This window comes from Cornus florida, unplaced genomic scaffold (genome assembly GCF_030987335.1).
Source record: "Cornus florida cultivar Cherokee Brave unplaced genomic scaffold, ASM3098733v1 CherokeeBrave_3.0.0_Hap2_Chr09, whole genome shotgun sequence".
Classification (NCBI taxonomy): domain Eukaryota; kingdom Viridiplantae; phylum Streptophyta; class Magnoliopsida; order Cornales; family Cornaceae; genus Cornus; species Cornus florida.
This window is the reverse complement of record NW_026775579.1, coordinates 89525740-89550081: the sequence shown is the minus strand read 5'-3', so window position 1 is coordinate 89550081 and position 24342 is coordinate 89525740. Positions and strand designations below refer to the sequence as shown.

The 24342-nt window shown below is 28.7% G+C and overlaps 1 pseudogene; it reads left to right on the top strand.

The window, feature by feature from the left end:
* The first annotated feature begins 1518 nt into the window (after positions 1–1518).
* Positions 1519–4540, top strand: LOC132273121 (1-aminocyclopropane-1-carboxylate oxidase homolog 1-like; annotated as a pseudogene).
* The last annotated feature ends 19802 nt before the right edge of the window (positions 4541–24342 follow it).

Genomic DNA, 24342 nt, shown 5'->3' with positions numbered 1-24342 from the left:
TTGTTTTTAATTTTTTCCTTCAATTCTATTTTAATATAGGGTTTCTAATTAAGTTCTTTTACCTTTGCTAATATATTTTTATATTTATATAATAAAATTTTTTAAAATTTATATAATAAAATTTAAAATTTGAGTTTAATTTTATTCAATTGAGGGTACTAATAGAATATATATCTATAAAATTATGTAATATTATTATTAAGGAATTTTTCATTTTTGATATCAAATTTCAAATTTCAATATTTATTGAAATGAATATAAATAAAAATTTATTCTGGTAAACGTGATTTTTTCATTTTAATATATGAGATGATATTAATGGGAAAAAAAATATTCATAACAAATATATATGAGATGATATTAATGGAAAAAAAAAATTCATAACAAAAAATTCAATAACTCTACAAATTCATAACCAAAAAATAAAGTATGTGTGCTATTAATAGTATATATAATAATATAAAAATGTATATATGATTATATATTAATAGAAAAAAAATATATTCATAACAAAAAATTCAATAACTCTACAAATTCATAAACAAAAATTCAAGAAGTCTACATTTTTTTTTAACCATTACCATTCTTTCCAAAGAAAAAATAAAATAAAACAAACGCCGCACACATATACGTACTATTAATAGTATAAATAAGAATATATAAATATATATATGAGATGATATTAATGGAAAAAAAAATATTCATAACAAATATATATGTGAGATGATATTATTGGAAAAAATATATATATTCATAACAATAAATTTAATACACGTACCGTACCACTAATAATAAAAAATAAAAATCATATTTTACACATAATAGGTAATTAACAATTCATGATGTACATACACAACTATTTCTGCTGTTTTCGATATGTACACTTCATTATTTATTCTTTTCTGGAAAGGCAATGGTGAAAACAAAAAAAATTAATATATTTTTCTTCCTATTTTCCTTCATTATTGTTTTTTCACTTTTGTATTTATATTTACATTTGTGAATATTGTTTCATTATTTGGGAAAAACTAAATCATAACCATTGATTTTGATTTTATTTTACGGTTAAAAATCATATTTTACACATAATCAAGTAATTATCAATTCATGATGTACATACACAATTATTTCTGCTGTTTTCAATTATGTACACTTCATTATTTATTCTTGTCTGGAATGGCAATGGTGGAAACAGAAAATTTGAATATATTTTTCTTCCTATTTTCCTTCATTATTGTTTTTTCACTTCTGTATTTATATATTTACATTTGTGAATATTGTTTCATTATTTGGTTTAGTTAATCAATTTAGGATGGTTATTCAAGAAGTGCTCGAATTTGTTTCTTTCTCTTGGATTTATTTGGTTTAGTTAATAAATTTGGAATGGCTATTCAAGAATGAACTACTTTTAAAATATATTTTTAATCATTTTATTCAACTCTAAAAAAGATAAATTATCTTACTTGTTAAATCTCCATTGTACTTGATAATAAGATATTTGACCACAAATGTAGATTTATGATCCGTTTTGGAGTCAAGGATCCAACTGGAGAAGCAACTGTAACAATTTTGTATGATTGTCAATCATTGACTAATTGCTACATGAATGAACTCCTAAGTTTGAAAGCCGAGTTAAAATTTTTAAATAATTATTATTGGTTAACAAAAACTAAAAAGTTTTTTCCATTATTAATTTAACAAACTAACATAAACTCAAATTTTACTTTTGTAGCAAGACGTGACAAACGAATTTGAGGAGAAGATAACAAGTTGCCAAGGCAAGGCTTTTTTGTTCCTCATAAAGATAAACAGCATCAAAGATGATGTGATTTCAAATAGTTTCATAGCAGAAGCAAGGAAAGAAGTTTCTTTTGAAGACAATACAATTGAAGATCAGAAGGAAGCCAAGAGAATAAAATGTTGATCGTTTTTTCTTTTTCTTATTACTAGCCCAAATGCAATACATATTCCTATTACAATGTTTACATTTATAGAACAAGGAAAACAAAACAAATGTTACATGGATAATCTTCAATAATATATAAATGTTTTCCTGTTTAGTGATATATACTGAAGGACTTGATTTCAATAATATACAATAAATATTTTTTTGTTTAGTGATACATATTTCACAATTGTGTTTATAAATATATTCTTATCATTATAAAGCATTCATCACCGCACGTGCGTTTTCCTAATATATTAAAAGTTATTGCACTTTCTTAAAATATCTAAGTATGTTAAATTACAGGTTTACTCACATTAAAAAAACTTTTTTTCTCTTTATTGTCTCTTCCTTTTCTCTCCTATATATAACATATATATATATATATATATATACACACACACACACATGGCTAGAACAGACCCAGTTTACTCCTTTTCTTGATCTTCCTTTATTTCTATGTCGTTCCAGAGAGTTGTGTGTCTCATCTAATTAGGTTCACAAGAATCCGTTGAAAAGTAGCGAACAAATGCTTCAAACCTTCAATCAACAAAACTGTTCAAGCTTATTAATAATTCCAATGCTTGGTGATGCCAATCAACAAAACTGCTCAAACTCTTAAATATATATTATTGGAGAACTATAATTGAATTTCAGGTATAAAATACAAGTTGAAGGATTATAATCAATTTTAATTGGAATTGACAAAAATAAAAAAAAATAAAAATCGATTCAACAGTAAAAAAGAGAGTTGAATCGTATATATATATATATAGCCATGTTTATAAAAATATATAGGGGAGAGAAGGAAGAGTATATATATATTTTTTATATGTATATTTTTTAATGTGGGTAAATTTGTAATTTAACATAGTTAGATATTTTAAGGAAGTGTTGTAACTTTTAGTATATGAGTGAGTCAAATGAGTTATTGACGTAGCGGTTTAATAGTTGTAGAATTAATACCTGTAAATACTAAGAGAGAATTTTTCTTATAAAGGATCCATTCCCGATTGATTTCCCAAATCAAATCCCCATACTAACTAGTTTTCGGGGTAATTAAATATTTTTTCCAAAAGATTTTGAGGATCATTATCAATTGATTTACCAAATCAGATCCCCATATTTTATTTTTTATTTTGTGGTGACCAGCACAATGGTCATGCTATCAAAGACATCTTTTGTAAAAAATAAAACTTATTTGGAATTGTCTGATCTTTGACTCAGCAGTTAGTACATCGTTCCAAAGAACTAGAAGTGAAGCAAATTTTAATTGAAAAACATGGCCTACCACCATTTTGTTAATGGATCACCGACGGATCTTGTTTCATTTTTATGTTTCTGTTATAATATTATACATAACCTTCCCAGAGAAAGAAATTGGTGACCATAATAAGCACAAGTGATTGCAGTTCAGGTAATAACGATGGCTGAATATGATCGGAAAAGTGAGTTACAAGCTTTTGACGATTCGAAAACCGGCGTTAAGGGACTTGTAGATGCTGGGGTAACCAAGATCCCTAGTATATTTGTTCATGACCAAATCAAGCTTCAAAACATGTCCGACTCTGACAATTCCCAGTTCAGTATTCCAACCATAGACTTGGAGGACATTAACAAAGATGCATCTTTACGCAGTGAAATTATAGAAAAAGTTAGAGATGCTTCGGAGAAGTGGGGTTTCTTTCAGGTGCTCAATCATGGAATTCCGATCAGTGTCATGGACGAAATGATTGATGGGGTTCGCAGGTTTCATGAGCAAGATACGGAGGTGAAGAAACAGTTCTATTCGCGTGATCTCGCGAGAAGGTTTACGTACAAAAGCAATTATGATTTGTATCATGCACCAGCAGCTAGCTGGAAGGACACTATTAATTGCATTATGGCTCCTCATCCACCTGACCCTCGAGAATTGGCTGCAGTGTGCAGGCATATGTGTGTGTGTGATTAGATCAATATTGGTATATGCATGAGCCTGATTTACTTAGTCCTAACATCATTTGATCAAATGGCTTGTAATGTTGACATGGTAGTCTAAAACATTACACAATCCTGTGCCAAAACATTTAATATCATCTCCTCTATTGATTTCTGCTCATGGCATATATACTTGTATTGCCAAAGTCAAAAAGTTCCATATGTCAATATGTGTACTTGTTGAACTTGCAGGGATATAATGGTGGAGTACTAAGTATGTACTGAGATTGGGTCTTACTCTGTTCGAATTGCTCTCCGAGGCACTTGGCCTTAATCCCAATCACCTGAAAGACATAAGTTGTGCCGAGGGACTTTTCCTCATGGGCCATTACTACCCGGCATGCCCTGAACCTGAACGGACTTTCGGCACCAGCAGCCATACTGATACTTGCTTCATTACTGTACTTCTACAAGACCAACTGGGTGGCGAGTTTTTTCAGAACACATCTCAGAGAAGAGATTACATACAGAGTTTATGGGCCAATCATGGAGTTGGTTTCAGAAGATAAACCCCCAATCTATAGGGATACTACCATAAAAGAGTTCCTCACACACTTCTACAACAAAGGGCTCGGTGGAACCGCCTCTTCAGTGTCACATTTCAGGTTGTGCAAGTAGACCTTGTAGAATTAGGAGGCCCGCTTAATTTCGTTACTTGGGGTTTATATGTAGTTTTATAGCAATAAATTCCTTCCTGTTGAGAAAACAAATTTTTTTATGTGAAAAATTTTACACAAAAAATATTTTACGTCAATGTAAAACATTTTTTCGCAAAAAAAAAAAAAATGAATAATAACAATAATACTAATAATAATTGGATAATTATCATTTTGTAATGTTTTGTTGTCATTTAAAACCGGTAAAATATTCCTAAAATGATTTTACGCCAAAAATCCAAAAATGACTTACGGATTAAATTTTCGTTAATCAAGTTTTGATTCTCTCGATATTACTCAATTACCAGACCATGAAACAAGAGAAATAGTTTTGATTCTTACTTACCCAAAAAAAAATAGTTTTGATTCCTTTTCTTCAGTAAGTGCTCTCTTTCATATTTCTCTCCATCAGTGATTCTCACCCAACCTTCATTAACCAACCACCATCAAATCCAAATCAAACTCTACCTCTAGTGATCAACGACCATCAAACCCTATCCAAATCGAACTTGTTATCAATTACCTTATCGGAGAAGATGAGATAGATTTGGGTTTTTTTTAGGACAAAAAAATGCTTGAAAATATAAAGATTTACGATAAAATTTAATGAGAGAAGATCCCGAGGTTTAATTGCGTTTTGCTAGATGAGAATATGGAAGATATGCAAGTGGTAGTAGTGTTATTGTAGGTGCCGCCAATTGTTCCATCACTAGTTGACATTTCAGAGTTAAGTGTTTCGGTGTTGACATTTCAGAGTTAAGTGATTTTGAGGGTTTAATAAGACAAACATTGATCGAATGCCTTTGATTAAACAAATATATTGTTTCTGTCCCAGAAAAATAAATAAATAAATAAATTTTTTTGAACAAATTGATTGAATGCTTTTGATTAAGCAAATATATACTTCCTCTCTACACAATATATAAATTAAAAAATAATAATATAATAAAGATACACATTCAATTTAAGTATTGCCCACGGAAAGTAGTAATTTTTAAGAGGTATATGGGACTTGTATTATCTTCTTAAAAAATTACTAACTTACCCTTTTAAGTTTTGAATATTCAAATTTTAAATTTTAAACTTAAAGTACATATATGAAAAGATGTGAAATATATTATTTGAAAAAGAAAAATACACACTTATTTTGGGACAAATAAAAGAAAAGCATGACACTTATTTTGAGACGGAGGGAATATATAATACATAATACAAGTAAATATTTTTAACTATTTTAAGTATAGTGATACATGTAACAAAAATATAAATTGAAATATTATTATTTAAGAAAGGAAAAAAAAAAAAGATAATAATTAAATTCACTCAATTGGGCAAGTTGCATAACTCCCATTGACTTGGTTAGTGGAGGTATTTTTGTCAAAAATTCAAAACACAACTAATCCATTAGTAGTGGGAAATTCAAAATTTACCAGAGCAAAACAATACTAGAGACATTGAAAAATAAAATTTAGAAAACTCACAAGTTTTCGGGGCAATTAAATATTTTTTATTTTGAGGATGATCATCATCAATTGATTTCCCAAATCAAATCCCATACTCACGAGTTTTCGGGGCAATTTGATATTTTTTCGAAAAGATTTTGAGGATCATCATCAATTGATTTCCCACATTGAAAAATAAAACTTAGAAAACTCACAAGTTTTCGGGGCAATTAAATATTTTTTATTTTGAGGATCATCATCAATTGATTTCCCAAATCAAATCCCATACTCACGAGTTTTCGGGGCAATTTGATATTTTTTCGAAAAGATTTTGAGGATCATCATCAATTGATTTCCCAAATCAAATCCCCATTTTTTATTTTTTATTTTGTGGTCGCTAGCACAATGGTCATTTAATATATATATATATTTTTTCAATCTTAGCTATTATCAATTGATTAGGTTCTGCTCATAGCTCTGAGTCAAAATTCCATTCCACGGGAGTTAGGCATAAGACAGTGATTTTGGTTCCAGGTTTAAGTTTAAGTTGTCATCATTAGAGGGTCGTGCACAAAGTTTTATTTTATGCAATTCTCTGTATTTTCTTATACTGAAAATTGTTTTAACTTAAAAAAAATAAAATAAAAAGTGTATGTAATAAAATCCAAACAAACACAGGTCACAACAAAGATTAATGATTTAATATAAAACCTACTAGAAGATAATCATCACAGTTTTAATCATTTGAAGATAACATGCAACTATATATATTACACACACCTTTTATGCATATATGCTGAGTATTGTATAATTAGAAAGAAAAAATAATAATAATAAATTATACGGAGTAATTTATTATTATAATTATTATTATTATTTTAACGTAAGAACCATAGCAATTATCCTCCCTTTGGACTTATAACTAAAATAATAAAAATAATAAATTACAAATAAAAACTTTAAATAGAATACATAGATTAATTGGGCATACTTCAACGGACTCTATATCCGATCTTTATAATTCAAAAGGTATAGTAAACAATAAATACGCTAAGCCATGTTATATGTGAAAATAAAAAAATTGATCATAGTGTCATTGTAACTTGTATGAACAATTATTTGTCTTAATAGTTTTTTTTTTTTTTTTTTTATAACAAAATATATACAAACACAAACATATATATATATATATATATATATATATATATATATATATATATATATATCACTTTTTCTTTTGCTTTCTTATTCTTTTTCTATATATATATATATATCACTTTTTCTTTTTTATTCTTTTTCCCTTGTTTGAAGGAGTACTTGGATAGTAGTAGGAAAAAACAACGATCATGACTAGTGCTGGACCTGCTGGTCTGAGATACATGAGATGGAGACCATAGTGCCTCATTTGTAACTTACTTATATTACTAAATTATTATATACTTAGTTATATTAATAGTGTGATATATATTTATATCTACACTATTATTAAAAAAATTTATTAATTGATATAAAAATAATTTTTAAAAGAGTTTCTATAAAACTCTAACACAAATTACCTGTATTTATCTATTTATTATGAGATTTTTTTTTTTTTTAAAAAAGGAAATCTAATTAGACAATGATTTAGTATTTATATATTAATTAAAAGAAAATCAAATTAGAAAATGATATGTTTAAATAAAATAAAATAATTTCTATAAAACTCTACCACAAATTATCTATTTTTATAAAATTTTACTACAAATTACCTATTTTATTTTCTATAAAACTCTATCACATATAACCTCTATTTATTTATTTATTATGAGTTTTTTAAAAAAAGAAATCTAATTAGACAAGGATTTCACTATTTATTTATTAATAAATTAATTAAAAGAAAATCTAATTAGACAAGAATATGCTTAAAGAAAATAAAATAATTTCTATAAAATTCTACCACAAATTAACTATTTTATTTTCTATAAAAATCCATCACATATAACTTGTATTTATTTATTTATTTATTATGAGTTTTTTTTTAAAAGAAAATCTAATTAGACAAAGATTTTAATATTTAATATAAAAAAATATTTATTAATTAATATAAAAATAATTTTTAAAAGAGTTTCTATAAAAATCTAACACAAATTACCTAATTATCTATTAATTATGAGTTTTTTAATAAAAGAAAATCTAATTAAATAAGGATATATTTAAAGAAAATAAAATAATTTCTATGAAACTCTACTACAAATTACATATTTCTAAAAACTCTACCACAAATACCTATTTCTATAAAATTCTACGACAAATTACCAATTTTCTTTTCTATAAAACTCTTACACATATAACCTATATTTATCTATAACTTATGAGTATTTTTTTAAAAAAGGAAATCTAATTTGACAAGGATATATTTAAAGAAAATAAAATAAATTTTATAAAATTGTACCACAAATTACCCATTGCTATAAAGCTCTACCACAAATTATCTATTTTATTTTCTATAAAATCCTACCATACCACATATAATCTGTATTTATCTATTTATAATATGGAAAAATATTTATTAATTGATATAAAAAGTGTTTTTAAAAGAGTTTCTATAAAAATACAAATTACTTAATTATCTATTTATTATGAGTTTTTAATAATAAAAAAAATCTAATTAGACAAGGATATATTTAAAGAAAATAAAATAATTTCTATAAAACTCTACCACAAATTACCTATTTCTATAAAACTTTACCACAAATTACCTATTTTATTTTCAATAAGACTTTATCACTTATAATTAACATTTATCTATTTATTATGAGTTTTTTTAGAGAATCATTGTTAATGTCCAAAATACTCACAAATTTTTATTTTAAAATATCAAATTATTGTTTTTAAAATCATATAATTTTTTCAACCAAAAAATTAAAAAATCTATAAATGCATGGACGCAGCTATGTTGTGATATAGAAATTTACATCTTCAAAAAATTAATAAAAAAAAAATAGTGTTAAGGCCGGCCTTTATACAAATTTTTTTATTTTTTATATTCATAAATTTGTTTTTAACTTTTCAAAAAAGAAAAATAATAATGAGCATAAGAAAGAAAGTATTAAAACATTATATACAGTGAGACACAAAGTTAAAGAAATTTCAATTTTCACAATTAAATCAATTTTTATTGTGAGTTTTTTTTTTTAATAAAAAATAAACTATTAGACAAGGAAATATATACAGAAAATAAATAATTTAGTTTCTTTAATTAGTTAAGGAAATATATAAAAATTTTAATAATGAATTCCTATGAAAAAGTTTAATAATTTAATTCCTATTAAAAATTTTAATTAATAATTAATGTTTTTATCTCTTTAAAATTATAACACAAATGACCTATTTATTATGAGTATTTATTTTTTAATTAATATAAGGTATTTATAAGAATTTCTATAAAACTCAAATCACCTATTTATAAGGAGTTTTTTAATAAAAGGAAACCTAAAATAATTTACCAAATAATAAAATAAGTTACCGAATAAAATAAATCCTATAAGTTATTAATTAAAATAAATCCTATTATACTAAATTACCAATTAAAATTAAATAATTAATTGTTTAATTAAAATTCAATTGAATAAAATAATTTATCAAATAATAAAATAAATTACCAATTAAAATTAAATAGGTAATTTTTTAATTGAAATTCTATTAAGATGTTTCAAATCATTATTTAAACAACTAAAACAAGTTACGTATTTTAATAAAATAATTTACTAAATAACAAAATAAATTACTAATTAAAATTAAATAGATAATTGTTTAACTGAAATTCAATCAAGATGTTTCAAATCATTAAATAAATTACCAATTAAAATTAAATAGGTAATTATTTATTTAAAATTCAATCAAGATAAACTCTACTTAAAGTTAAACTCTTCCTATATATACTTTACTCAAAAGGAAATATAGTTTTTTAAACAATGACACAAGTTTTTATTTATTTCTATATGATTTTACTTAATTTAATCCAAAAAGTAATATTATTTTCGACTATTACAAGTTTAATCTCTCACTAAATAAAATATACTTTATTAAAATCAATATATTTTCTTTTCAATATTTTTCAAATTTTTTGTGTCGGAATTTTTATTTTTTTAATTTGATGTATTTATAATTTATATGAAATTTTTAATCAATAATTATATTTGAAATCGAATTCTCTCCTAACCAAAGAAAGGAATCATACTATCTTAATTATATTTTATATATAGGAATCAAAGCACGCAAAGTCACAAATTCAATTATATTGTGATTTTTTAAAAATATTTGTCTCATCCTTCATTTTTTTTCAGTTATTCAGGACTCAACATTTACTAAAGCTAACTTGTCAAATCAAAAAATTAAAAAATTTATTAAAACTTCACACCCAAAGTAAAAAAAGTAGTTAGAATTATTAAAATAAATTTAATAATTCTTTATAATTTTGATTATTTTTAATTAAAATTATAAAATAAATTTTGATCATGTGCACCGCCACCCCAAATGGTTTTTACTAGTTACTTATAAATGTATAGTATATTATGTATTACTGTATAATGTATGTAGTTTAACTACTTCTGAAGGACAACCGCCACCCCAAATGTACATTCATTCATTCATTTTTTTTTTTTTTTTTTTTTTTTTTTCAAATTCAATCCAAAGATTTAAGTTCTAAAACCCATTTAAAGCCCAAAGCCGACAGTCTGAAAGGCCCATGGGATGGGCTTGGGTTTATCAAATCTGTATAGATTTGGCCTAAACAAGTGAAAGCTCGACTACTGGGCCAGGGTTCCCAAGTTGCAGGCCGAGCGCAGGCTGGCCCGGCTCATTCGTTCATGGAGTTTTGTGATTGTTAATATTTTGGAGAAAAAATAAAACTGGATACATGATGGTATATGTAGCATTGTGTTTTTAAATTATTCTTGTTATTGAGAGATTTTATATATATATATATATATATATATATATATATATATATATCTAATGAACTAAAATATTTTTTTCAATAAATTACGCTTCCTACCCTCTAATTAGTTGTTTTTTTTTTTTTTTTAATTTTTTTTTTTAAAGGTTGCATAGTTTTAAATTATTACAATTACCTTCTTTCTAGTTACATGCGTGTAACTGAACAACTGTGCCATCACCGCTAGAGCATATCAAATCATTGATGTATTCAATTAATTAAAAAGTACAATTCAAATTAATTGAGAGTAATTTTTATGATTATGTATGACCAAACAACTTAAATAGAATAGCTACAAGTTCAAAAAGCGAATAGTTGCAACCGTTTATCAGAAGACAAAAAATAAAAACTTAATAGAATATATAGATTAATTGGGCATAGTCCAGCGCACTCTATATCCAATTTTTATAATTCAAGAGATATACCAAACAATAAACACGCTAAATTCACTGGACTTTGAAGCTTAGCAAGTCTAAGGTCTAGAGTTCGAGTCCCGTTAGGTATTTTTTGTGGTTAACCTCCGTTGCTCCTATAATGACTTACCCAACCCGAGTGGGGAGGTGCCTTTCCGGGTCATCTGAGATTAGAGGGATCTTAAGAGTTGGTATCATCCCGGACACCCCAGGTAAAAAAAAAAAAAAAAAAAAAAAAAAAAAAAAAAAAAAAAAAAAAAGGCTAAACTCTGCTATATGTGAAAAATAATTAAAAAAGTTGTTCATAGTGTAATCGTAACTTGAATGAACAATTATTTGTCTTAATAATATTTTTTTCCTAACAAAATATAAACAAAACACACACACATATATATATATATATATATTGCAAAATTTGAGTAATATATAATGAAGAGAAAAATATTAATTCAGATACATTGACCGATAGTCAATGTAGAAAGTATGTCATGATCTATCACCTTTTCTTTTTCTTATTTTTTTATTCTTTTTCTTTTTCGATCTGTTTTCTTTTTATGCTTAGCACCACAATAATTGCACTGGAAAACAGCATTGAATTGAACCTTTCATTGAATTAAAGAAAGTGGTGGACCTACCAATAATGATACTGGAATTCCACTCATCATTATCATATATATATATATATATATAATAGTCCATGCATGAAATAGAACTATACAAGTCTTCCCCAAGTCTTCTTTGTCTCTTTCAACAAATGAATGACTATCACAAAGTGTTTGTTCTTTATAAATATATATATATATATATATATATATATATATATATATAAAATAGTACTCCACAAGCGTCCATGCATGAAATAGAACTATACAAGTCTTCTCCAAGTCTTCTGTGTCTCTTTCAACAAATGAATGGCTATCACAAAGTGTTTGTTCTTTATAAATTTATTTTAACTTTTTGAATTATTACGACCTTCTTTCTTAGATTCATGTGTGGAACATCACAACCCTTGTCATCACCGTCACTTGTTCGCGAGCGCATATATATATATATATTGCAAACAATGTAGAAAGTCAGTAAAGTATGACTCAGGCGACTATCACCATTTATATATTTATTTACTTCAGTCACTACAGTCTGCATGACTTCATCGTCTCGATCTCATTCATCTATTACTTATTCTCTCTTTCTTTTTCCCTTTGAACTAAAAAAAGATGGATGGACAATAATTGTATTAAAGAAAGTGGGTGGACCTACCTCCGCAATAATGATACTGGAATTCGACTCATTCACAAGAGTCCATGCATGAAACCGAAGTATACAAATATAAGTCTTTCCCAAGTCTTCTCCCTCTCTTTAAACAAATGGATGGCTATCACAAAGTGTTTTGTTCTTATAAACACTTTATTTTCCCTCTTTGTATATTTTGTGAACTCCAATTATTTTGTTATCCTAGATTTTTTTTTTCTCTCTTTAATTGATGTTTGTCCCGCAATATATTTTCTCTAATGTAATGCCCTAAATTTGATTGACCACAATCTGGATGGAATTTCTTGACTCTCCCAAAAATTGAATAACCTGTCTTTTTTTAAAAAAATAAATAAATAAATAAATAAAATTGAATATCATGTCGTTTTACGTAATTAAAGCATTCCAGGTTATACGCACCATGCGGGAAAATTAACATAACAAGAATATTAAACTTCTGAAATTTTTAATTGAAAGAAAAAATAAAAAATAACCACCTAAAAGACCATTGGTAAAGCCTTCGCTCATGCTTTAAACACCCTATCGAAAAGCAATAGAATATATATATATTATATAATAAATTACAAAGGGTTAATTTCACACCTACTCTCTAGTTAGACTTCATTATACTTATCTCCCCTATATTTTGAATACAACCTTCAAATTAAAAATATAATTATCTTTTTACATAGCCGTCTAATAAAATCATCTTCAAAGTGAAAATATACCTTTTAAATATATGGAGGGTATAATTCTAGATTTTGTATTTGAAAATTTTCAAGACTTTTTCATAGGAATCTTCTCAGACTGGTGCTTACATGTAGGCACTACTCCAGTAGCCGGAAATTAGCATTCGATGGACCCCATCATTGTCATTTCCTCCTTTATAACCAACCCACACAATTCACTTCCTTGTTCTTTTTTTCATGCATCTTCTTTCTCTCCTCTCTCTTTCTCACACCCCACCACTGCAGGCACTTCATGTACTGATTTAATTGCATAATGACCTAGTAATAAATTTCTACTGGTATAAGTTTATTACCTGCAAATATTGCACTAAGTAGGAAGTGGCTTGAAGGAAGGTTGATTTTCTTTTTTTACTCTATTATTTTCTTACACTTATTTTTTTCTCCCTTCCTATTTTGTTTTGATTCCCAATTTTCCCGTATCAGGCGGCAGTCAAATTGTGCGAATATGTAGTAATATTTCCAAACTCTGCATCATATATATTAGAGTACTAAATTTTGTAGGAGGAACTATGAGAAGTTTGGGCCTTTATTCTATAACCTATATATTTTTTATCTGAGTGATGGAACTGACTTAAAAGAGCAATCAGATCGTAGTAAAATGTTATGAGATGCCAAACATACCACACTATTGTTAATCTTTTTAAGAAAAATATTTATTTGGAGGAGTATATTTCACATTGTGAATATTTAGGACATAGATAATTTAAAATAATTACAAAATATTACATCTGAGTAATGACAGAAGCCCACATCACTAAATTTATGTAAGTAAAGAATGACGTTATTATATTTAATAACTTTATGATGACATTACTCACACTTACATAAAAGAGTAGAATACATCGAACCCTTAGACTACTTATCTTTAATCTATTATATCCATATACATCATAAATAAGGTCTTGGCAACAGAATTTTACTAAACTTGTGAGCTACACAGCTGGTTGGTTATTTGTTGTACGTATATCATTTTGCAATCCAATTTATTATCCTTAACAACTCCGTCTATGATGATTCTAACCAACTGATATGTTTACTGCAATCATCAAAAACTCTAGCGGGTCATGGAATGTGACAGAAATTAAAAAGGCACTATTCAACTTAATTTGATGGTAGTATTCCATATCTTTACTCTTTATTGTGCTTGGGTGAGATTGGACAAGAAGGTAGTGCGCTAATTAGTGTTTTCATTTTCAAGGCCGTCACCTTCTTGCAATCACCATGCAATGGCACTAGAACTATACAATCTGTCCATCTTTTTGTATACTGGTTATATTCATAGTCTTTGTTTTTGGGTGGGACTCAAACAATGACTATTAACTTTTGAGTTCTTCTTTTCGTGGGATCACCTACTTTCAATCAACAATGGCACTAGAACTATACAAGTCTTTACCAAGTCTTCTCTGTCTCTTTCTTTCAACTATGGGATATATTACCATCAAAAAGTCTCTGTTTCTTTCTATACTTCATGCATTCCAATTATTTTGTTATCCTATATTGCTCTCTCATTTTTTTTTTTTTTTTTTTTTTTTACCACCTTCCCACAATATTTTGCCATAAGTTTGCTTTATCACAATCTGGACTTTATTGCCTCTCCCAAAAATTGAATAATCGATCACCATGTCTTTTTGTAGGATTAAATCAATATAGCTACGTTACACACAATACCGTAAATCAAGAGGCCAAAAACATAGCAACAATATTAAACTTCTAAATTTTGTAAAAAAAAAAATCTCAAAAAAATCTCATTTAGAAGGTAATCGGTAAAATCTTCATCTGTGCTTTAAACATCATATCGAAAGGCAACATAAGAGGTTGTGTTAGTATTTTAACTTGAGTGTGACTATAATGTCCGAGTTGTAAAGAGCAGCCAGATTTTAAGTGCCCCAACCCAATGAGGAAAAAAAAAAAAAATTTCAATTTTAGTTATACATCAACTACTCATTTTAGGAAGTTACACAATTTTTAAACATGCATTCTTTTTATATAGAAAGATTAACGAACAACCACCTTTATTAGCAATAATATGATAGAATATGATCAAATATTTAAGAAAGTGAAATAATATTAATGGTAATGCAATATAATAACACGGTGTCCTTGCTACAGAGCTCTCACATTTTTTTTTTTTTTCCGCTTATCACAGGCCTGTGCGCAAATTATGTAATATTTATATCTCAGTCAAAGATACTGAAATTGTGCATGACATTCAACGTCCTCGATTGACCAGCTATAGTGCTACTATAGTAGTCAGGGGCGACTCAGATGTAATCATTCTTAATTCCAAATAACTAAAGCAAAAATTAGTGATAATAAAATTCTGTAAGCATTTGAAAAAGTAAGAAAGAGAAAAAAAAATTAGAGTTGCTGTCAAAAAAGAAAAGTGAAATTTTTTGTATTAGTTAGAGTTTAATTAAAAAGGTGAAGGAGGATGGGAGAGAAAAGATAAACAAACAAAAAAATTATTTTAGTATATAAATCTTTGTGGCCCAATACTTTTATACCTTTGTGTTAAAATATCCCACATAATTTTTACAAACCTTTTTAATATAGGGTTGATTGAATGAGAAAGAGAGAGGAGAAAAAAATGTATTGATGTGACTGTGTAAAATTATTGTGTAAAATATACAATAATTTTACACATTTATGTATCTTAACATACTTTTAGAGAAAAAAAAAATTTAGACATTATACGTGAAAGTAAATTTAAAAATCTCACAAGTTTTTAGGACAATTAAATATTTTTTCCAAAAGATTTTGAGAATCATCATCAACTGATTTCTCAAATCAAATCTCCATACTCACGAGTTTTCGGGGCAATTAAATATTTTTTCCAAAAAATTTTGAGGATTATCATCAATTGATTTCCCAAATCAAATCCCCATTTTTTATTTTTTATTTTGTGGTGGCCAGCACAATGGTCATTTAATATTGTTTTGATGCTATCACTAACTCAACTTATTTGGAATTGTCTGATCTTTGACTCAGCAGTCAGTACATGGTTCCAAAGAACCAGAAGTGAAGCAATTTTTTATTGAAAAACATGGCCTACCACCATTTTGTTAATGGATCACCGACCTTGTTTCGTGTTTATGTTTCTGTTATAATATTATACGTAATCTTCCCGGAGAAAGAAATTGCTGACCATAATAAGCACAAGTGATTGAAGTTCAGACAATAACGATGGCTGAATGTGATTTTGCCTTTAGAAATATATCATTCATAAACCCTCATCAATGATTTTGGAGAGCTAAGTTTGTGAAAGTAAAAAAAAAAAAAAAAAATTAAAAATAATATATTTTTCTCAATCTCTAAAATTCACGTAATATTTCAAATTTAATAAACCTCCAATATCATATTGGACTATAAGTGAGAATAATTGACCTCCAATATCATGTTGGACTATAAGTGAGAAGAATTGACCTGGTCCATTAAACCATGGACCCAATTTAATTAATTCATAAATTAATTTCTACTCCATCAAAATAAATTAATTGAACTCCAATTAAATAATAAATAACCTTTAAGTCAATGTTGCATTTTGACCTCTCTATACATAATTAGTTATCGGATAAATAAAGCCATCAATCCAACTACTAAATTAATATATTTATTTTGGTACATTTGATTATTTCCGGCTCGATAACAATAAAAATTTATTTGACAAAAATAATAATTTAAATAAATAAATATATAAAAAATTATTTTGTCTAAAACACACGAAGGCTTTCGAATTTATTTTGTGATCTACCATAATCAAGACAAAATAAATACAAGTAGTAATGATGCAAATATTGAAAATACCCTCTAACAATTAATTACATAATTACCCAAAGTACCGGTCTTTGGATTCTGAATAATCCGCTGAACAAATTAAAGTAATTACTAATTAATAAAATAGTCTATACTTCTCTCATACTTAAGAGTCAAATGCCATGACAGTGATAGGGAGCAATTACATATGACAACTCTCGCAATATATCTCAACCTAACGCGGATCCGGTTCAAGTCTTAGTTAATTAAGAGTCCATCCATAATTACCGACTATAATCTATTTATGATTATTATTCATGTTCATGTATTAATTGTCATCACATACATATAAATATCTCTTGTAATCAAATGGACACTATCAATTTCATAATGACTCGAAACATAGTACATTGAATTCACCAATTATATAAAGCATAAATATTTCAAATTTGTTAGGAACATTTGTCACCTTAATTCAAATAGAAATTCACTATGCCAGTGCATACAAATACCAACAATTTTCACCAATTTTGATGACGGCCCAAGCAAAACTTAATGAAATCTTACATATACATGCACAAATAATCATGAAACCGACCTTAATTAAATCATTGACAATTGAAACTCTGGAGTTTGTTGTTCTATCCCGGCCGTAGTGATTCATCTAGAACAGAGTTTGATGCGACTGCGCGTGTGCACAAAATAATGCACAACACTTTAGGTTTAGAAGTAATGTCAAGTGAGCATCATATTTTATAATTTATAAACCACTAAACACTTATACTATAGAGTATGAAGTGAGCAGGGATCGTCCCAAGAGATCTAAACAATTATAGGTTTTTAGAATTGAATTCTACTTTAGTGCTCATGTGATTGCTGAAAAGGGTTTTGTTTTGTAATTAGAACTAATTTAACTTAAGTGACTGTAATAAAATAATGGAGTTTAAAAGATTGGAAAGAGACTTAGGGTGTAGGATTCACCACTAAGCACATTCCCTAACTTACTAACTTTCACTACTTGGGGAAATAATTAAATGTAATTCTAATGTAGCTAACATTTGCAAAGAAAAGTATGAATCATCAATTTCAAGCTTGAATTACCTACTTAATGACAATTAAACTAAGTATAATATAATTCATCAATCCAAAGCATGACTCATCAATTCAAGTTACAATTTTAACATACATCAATCAAGAAGGTAATACAATTGTGACAAAGAGTATGGAATTCAAACACAAGTATGGATGGTCTACTTACCTAATAATTAAATTACAATTAAACTAATTAAACTTAAATTAAACTAATTATATAAACATGAACTTAAACAATTAATTAGACAATGAATTAACCTAATTGTGTAGTACCATCCATCAAGTAAAAGCAATTTTCATCAAATTGAAGTGCAACTACAACTAATTATCACCATGCATAGACATCATAAGTTTTATTCACAGATAAATCCAGTGTAAAGGTTGATTAACAAGCAAAAACACATAAGACAACATAAATTTAACATTGATAATCAATTGGAAGAATTTATTCAATAACATTCAAAGTCTATACAAAAATTACACAATTTATATCCCTAAAATAGTAAAAGAGAGAGAAGTTAGATTACATGCTTAGGGTTTATCCAACCCTAAGTAGAAGAATCAGCTACTCATGGTTGATGGAGTTGAAGACAGAAATAATCTCCATCATCTGCTTTATCATCTCTGAGCTTCTTCTTCCAAAACCTAGCCTGTACTTCAGTTTCTCCTCTTTCGCGTGTTTTCCAGACAGCATATCAATATCCCAAAAAAATAAAAATTAAATAATACATAATAATCATAAGTTCATAACTAATGGGCTTATTTTCCCTTTAATACAAAACCTAATAATTAAAATAATATAATAATAAAAACTTAAAATAATGAAAACTGACAAAATAATGGGCTTATTTTCCCTCTAATACAAAACCTAATAAAGCCTATAGGTTACAAAAATCAACCCAAAAGGTTAAAACCCATAGCCATAAAAACAGGTCAAACCCGTAACTAAAATTGCTGCCAGAAGCTTGGTGTCCGAACGTGATGCTGCTGCATTTTTCTGCTTCTTGAATCTTGTCATGATGTTTTGGCTTGACTCCAAAATAGTCATAATGGACTGCTGTAAACCTATTTTACCTTTATTGCCCTGAAATACACATAAATATAAATTAGGACTAAAACATAAAAGTAAGATAGATGTAAGGACTGAAATACGCTAGCTTAGGTGCTGAAATGTGCAACATTTAAGCACCTATTAGAGTTCCCCATCAACATTTTTGTCATTGAACCCAATTTCAAAACCCCATAAAAATTTTGTCACTGATCATCAAGTAAACCAATTGCAAAAGCCATGAAATTTTTTGTCACTGATCACCAAGTAAACCTAATTACAACCCAATTGAAAAACCCCATTAATCAAAACCCAATCGCAAAACTCCGTTAATATCTTTGTCACTTATTACCAAGCAAATCTAATTGTAAAATTTACAACCCATCATCACCAAACTCATATAATATAACTTTAAGAGTAAAGTGCAAAATAATACCCAAACTATACTCTCTCTTCCTTTAAACTCTTCTGAACTTTTATTTTTACAGTTAATTTCCTAAACTATCAAAAATTTTGCAAAATTTACCCACCGGCAAGCCTCAGTTAAGTTCTTCCCGTTAAATAAGCACACATGTGATGACCACGTGTCCAAGCTGTAATTTTAAAATGGCGAATCTGCCTTTCTTATCTTTAGAAACTATTAATTAATTATATAACTATGAAATTCCCATATTAAAAGCCATCTTTGTTATGTTTTTGATCTATGGACATGTTTGGTCTTCTTCATCTTTTGTAAGATGAGCTTAATGGCTAAATTGGCAAGTATTCTCTCTCCCTTGTAAGCTGAAGTTTAAGCCATGTGTGGGGGTAAAAATCTCCCCTTTCAATTAAGACAAAACACATCAGCACATAAGGGGACCACCACAAATTCTGAGATTATTCAACCTTCAGATTAGGCTTTTACAAGAAGCCTGGGCTAGGTTAACTAAGCATAATAGGCTGAACTCATTAAGAAGGCCCGAGATGATGGGACCTGTGATACCCCCCCCCCCCCCCCGGATTTCCGAATGCGGGTTGGCCAGGCCCACGCCCGAATACCCGAGAATATCAAAACAAATTGATAATAAATGAACACAGAGTACAAAAGAATAAAGAAGAATAAATAAAATGCTGACAAGAAACTAAAATGATAATCTAATAATAAACCTCATAATATATTTCCATTAATTAATAAACTCTTCTGATACAACTGATCCTCCAAAATACAACTCGGGAATCCATACTGTGTGGACCCCTAGAAAATCCAAACTAAACAAATGACAGTAATCTAAAACAGGAAACTGAATCATAAAGGAACTCCTATGTAGCATCGGAAGAATGAAGTAGATTGATCCCCGCTTAGCACGAACAACCTCTACTCGTGACGAACACCTGAAAAATAATGGTGGGTTAGGCCCACAAACAAGTTCTACTCTACTACAGTCCAAGCAGAGATCCGATACACGTATACATCCTAGTCAATCCAACAGTAACTAGTAGTCCGTATATATATATACACACACTAAAGGAACCTCACTAGACTATAGGGTTGTCTCAACCTGAATAGTAGGCAACATGCAAAATGCACATATAGTGGGCATGAGTACCTAGACCTACCAGGGTACACAACTACACTATATCTAGCTACACATCCCTGGCGATATACGCGCCCTAACCATTGATCCTGAGACTCAAGCTCATATCATGGCACCATACTTATATATATATAATCTAGTAACCATCCTATCCAGTATAAATTAATCCTTCATAAGTCATTCAACTTGTTTAGCTGACCTGACTTAAATATAAGTAGGACTTAACATTTTAGTTAATCCATTCCCTTATATAATAAATTAATCCTCCATAAGTCATTCAACTTGTTCAGCTGACCTGACTTAAATATAAGTAGGACTTAACATTTTAGTTAATCCATTCCCTTACATAAAATAGGCAGGACTTAACTGATAAGTTAATCCATCCCTAGAATGCCACCATCCCATACCGGTGTATTAAACCACACAATCCAACAATTGATGTAACAATTAAGGAAATATATCAAACATTCCATAAATAACTATGATAAATATGATATCAAGTTATCACATAATAGGAATGACTTATTATATCTTTAAACTTTCTATATCATATGTCCTACACAAACTGAATCTTATACATGATAATATTTTATTATACCGTTAAATAAGGATTCTCTATATCCAATTCATCCTACACATTTAATCTCAATTGCTAAACTATTTTAAAAGATTAAATCCATTCGTTTGTTTAAAACATTCAAATAGCAAGCATCATTATGATTGAGTCTATTTAAATTTATTAAAACCCAAACCTAGTCCCTATTTAATGTTCAGGAATCCTAGGCATGTTTTTGCGTTCCATCATTCCACAGATATGAAAAATACATAATTTAAACATATAAAAATTCACATAAGAAATCAAATCAAAATCATGCATTTTATTAATTCATAACACAAGAACAGATATGAACCAATTTCATAAAACCTATGTTCTAACCCAATTAAGCATGCATAATTATTTAATTTTATGTGTTTAATAAATTCTAGAATTTCCTAGGCATGTACAGAAACATGAATCAAAGGGAAAGAGATAAAAGAAGAACTTGCCTTACAATTGGTATCAGAGCATTCCAGGTTCAAGTGTCCTTAGGAGTGTCTTCTGTTATGTGACTTCCGCGTTGCGTCTCTTAAAACTTAGAGTCTGTATTATGATTCATTGTACTCTATTTACGATTCGTTAGGAGGAGTTGATGTCAATTATATTCTGTAGTTACAGAATGGTTGGCACTAAGAAAATGATGGGTTCAAGGCGAAAGCGACAAAGACCCAAAGGAGTAAAGGAGTACGTTATCGATTTCGTTGCCAGAAGGCAAAGTTAGGGATCGATGGTTTAGGTTCATTTAGCGTTACTTTAAAAGTATAAGCCAAGGAAGGATTTAGGTGTACGTGATAGGTCACCACATATCGGGACCAACACGACTTCAGTTGATCTCAAAAAGAAGACAAGCAATGAGTAGGAGCCAAAGAGGATCCTAATAGAGGAGATTTATGTGTATCCAATAGAGAGGGTACTAAATCTTGAAGAGGGATGATTGCGCGAGGTGATCTGAATTGCTAGTAGTATAGCGAATGTTATTAGTAGAATTAGGGTTGATCAATCTACAAATAATTAAATCTTTCTTATCATCTCTAAAAGAGGTATATAAGAAGTATTGTTCAGGAGTTTGGGGATCGGATGTGTTCTTATCAGAACGAAATACATAATTTTTAAATCACATATAAAAAGGCATTGGTATTATATTGTGACGTTCTAATTCGATTTATAAAGTCAAGTAAGACAGTTTACATTCCGCATATAAGGAGGATGAGGGTTAAGCCCTTGGTATTTGCTTAGGAAAACATTTGTGCTTTTAAGTGATGTTTTAAAGGATATGTTTCGAGGTTGAATGATTATTTACGAAACTATAAAAGGAAATTTTGAAACAATCTAGTAAGGTTGATTTCAAATGAGACTTTCTTTTCTAGAAAGAACGATGTCCTAAGTAGGAGTATATTTTGTTCTATTGTGTTTATCATACGTGTTTTATTTTACTTTTTTGTTAATTACTCGGGATTTGGTATGTGGTTTAGTTGGGGACATAAGTGTGTGATCAACCAATTATTGTTTTAATAACATGTAGTCATAGCGCTATTTACGCTAAATTTGTGAGCATACGGTCATAGGATTTGGTAGATACACATAAATCTAACCAATTTATTGGACTTGGACATGTGTCATTATGGTGTGTTTTGGGATGGGATAATTAAATCATCACTACGAGTCTAACAATCTAGAACGATTAATTTGATATACTTTACGTTAGGTATGGATTCGTATCATATTACAACGTCATGATATTGGTGATTGTTAATGTTTCGGTATGAGTGAGGTAGTGGTAAATAAAGATCACTAAAACGCCATGATGATATATCAGAGGTGCTGGATTTGCTGAACATCTTCTTGAAAATTTCAGAAGTTGTTACCAAGTCAGAAGGAGGATTTAGTACTGGATTAAGTACTTATTGGAATGACACCGAGTGAGGGGAGACTAAATAAATATTCATCAGTAAATTCTTAATCAAGAATTTATTCAAGAGGGTGTGTCATTGGGAGGAATTTGCCGGTGTTGCACATGGAGGAGGAAACTAAGTCTCTTCATTTCCATAAATAATATGGAATTATTATTTTTAGTCACAATTTGCAACAATTAGTTGTTACAAGGAAATTGATGACTTAAGTAAAGGATGGGAAGATTTCATATTCTTTTGAAGTTAGAGAAAGAAGTCGGATTGTCATTAACTTGTCTTAAAGAAGCAGGGCGTGTCAAAGACAAGATGGTGAGACCAAATACTTATATAAAGATGAGGTGCATGGTATGTACGGAAAGGTCGTAGTTTGTTGACTTTTGTTGAGTTAAAGTCATAATTTACTATTGATAAATTGAATTACCGATTGATTTTTAATATCGGCAAGTTTATCACGGATCAGTGGTGGATAGATTTAGTTACAGAATTCGCTTTTGAAGATGCTCCAATTTAAACAATGGGTACAGACGAAAGCTGGTGGTACCGGACTAACGGTACTTTCTGTAGACAAATTTGATGGAGGATGCAAGGATTGAATTTCACAACTCTTAGTTCTTTATTCACCCTAGTAGAAACATGATGCTTCACAGTATGAAGCAGATGTTTAGAGGACAGGCAGTGGAGGCTATTCTTAGAGAGGAAGAAGGGAGGAAGCTAGAGCAACCATTGGAGGAGATCTTCACCAACAAGGAGCAGCCATGGAGTTAGCCCTTGAGGGTTGGATCATCACTACCATGAGTGGCTAGACATCTTCTTGGGGCTAGAGTTAGCCCCAATCATGCTTTTTATACTCTAATCTTGTGTATTATTGAGGGATTAGTGTTGTATGATACATCTTGATATTCATGTATATATAAATCTTAATTATTTCATGGTTTGTATGGTTTAATGCTTCCAATTGACTA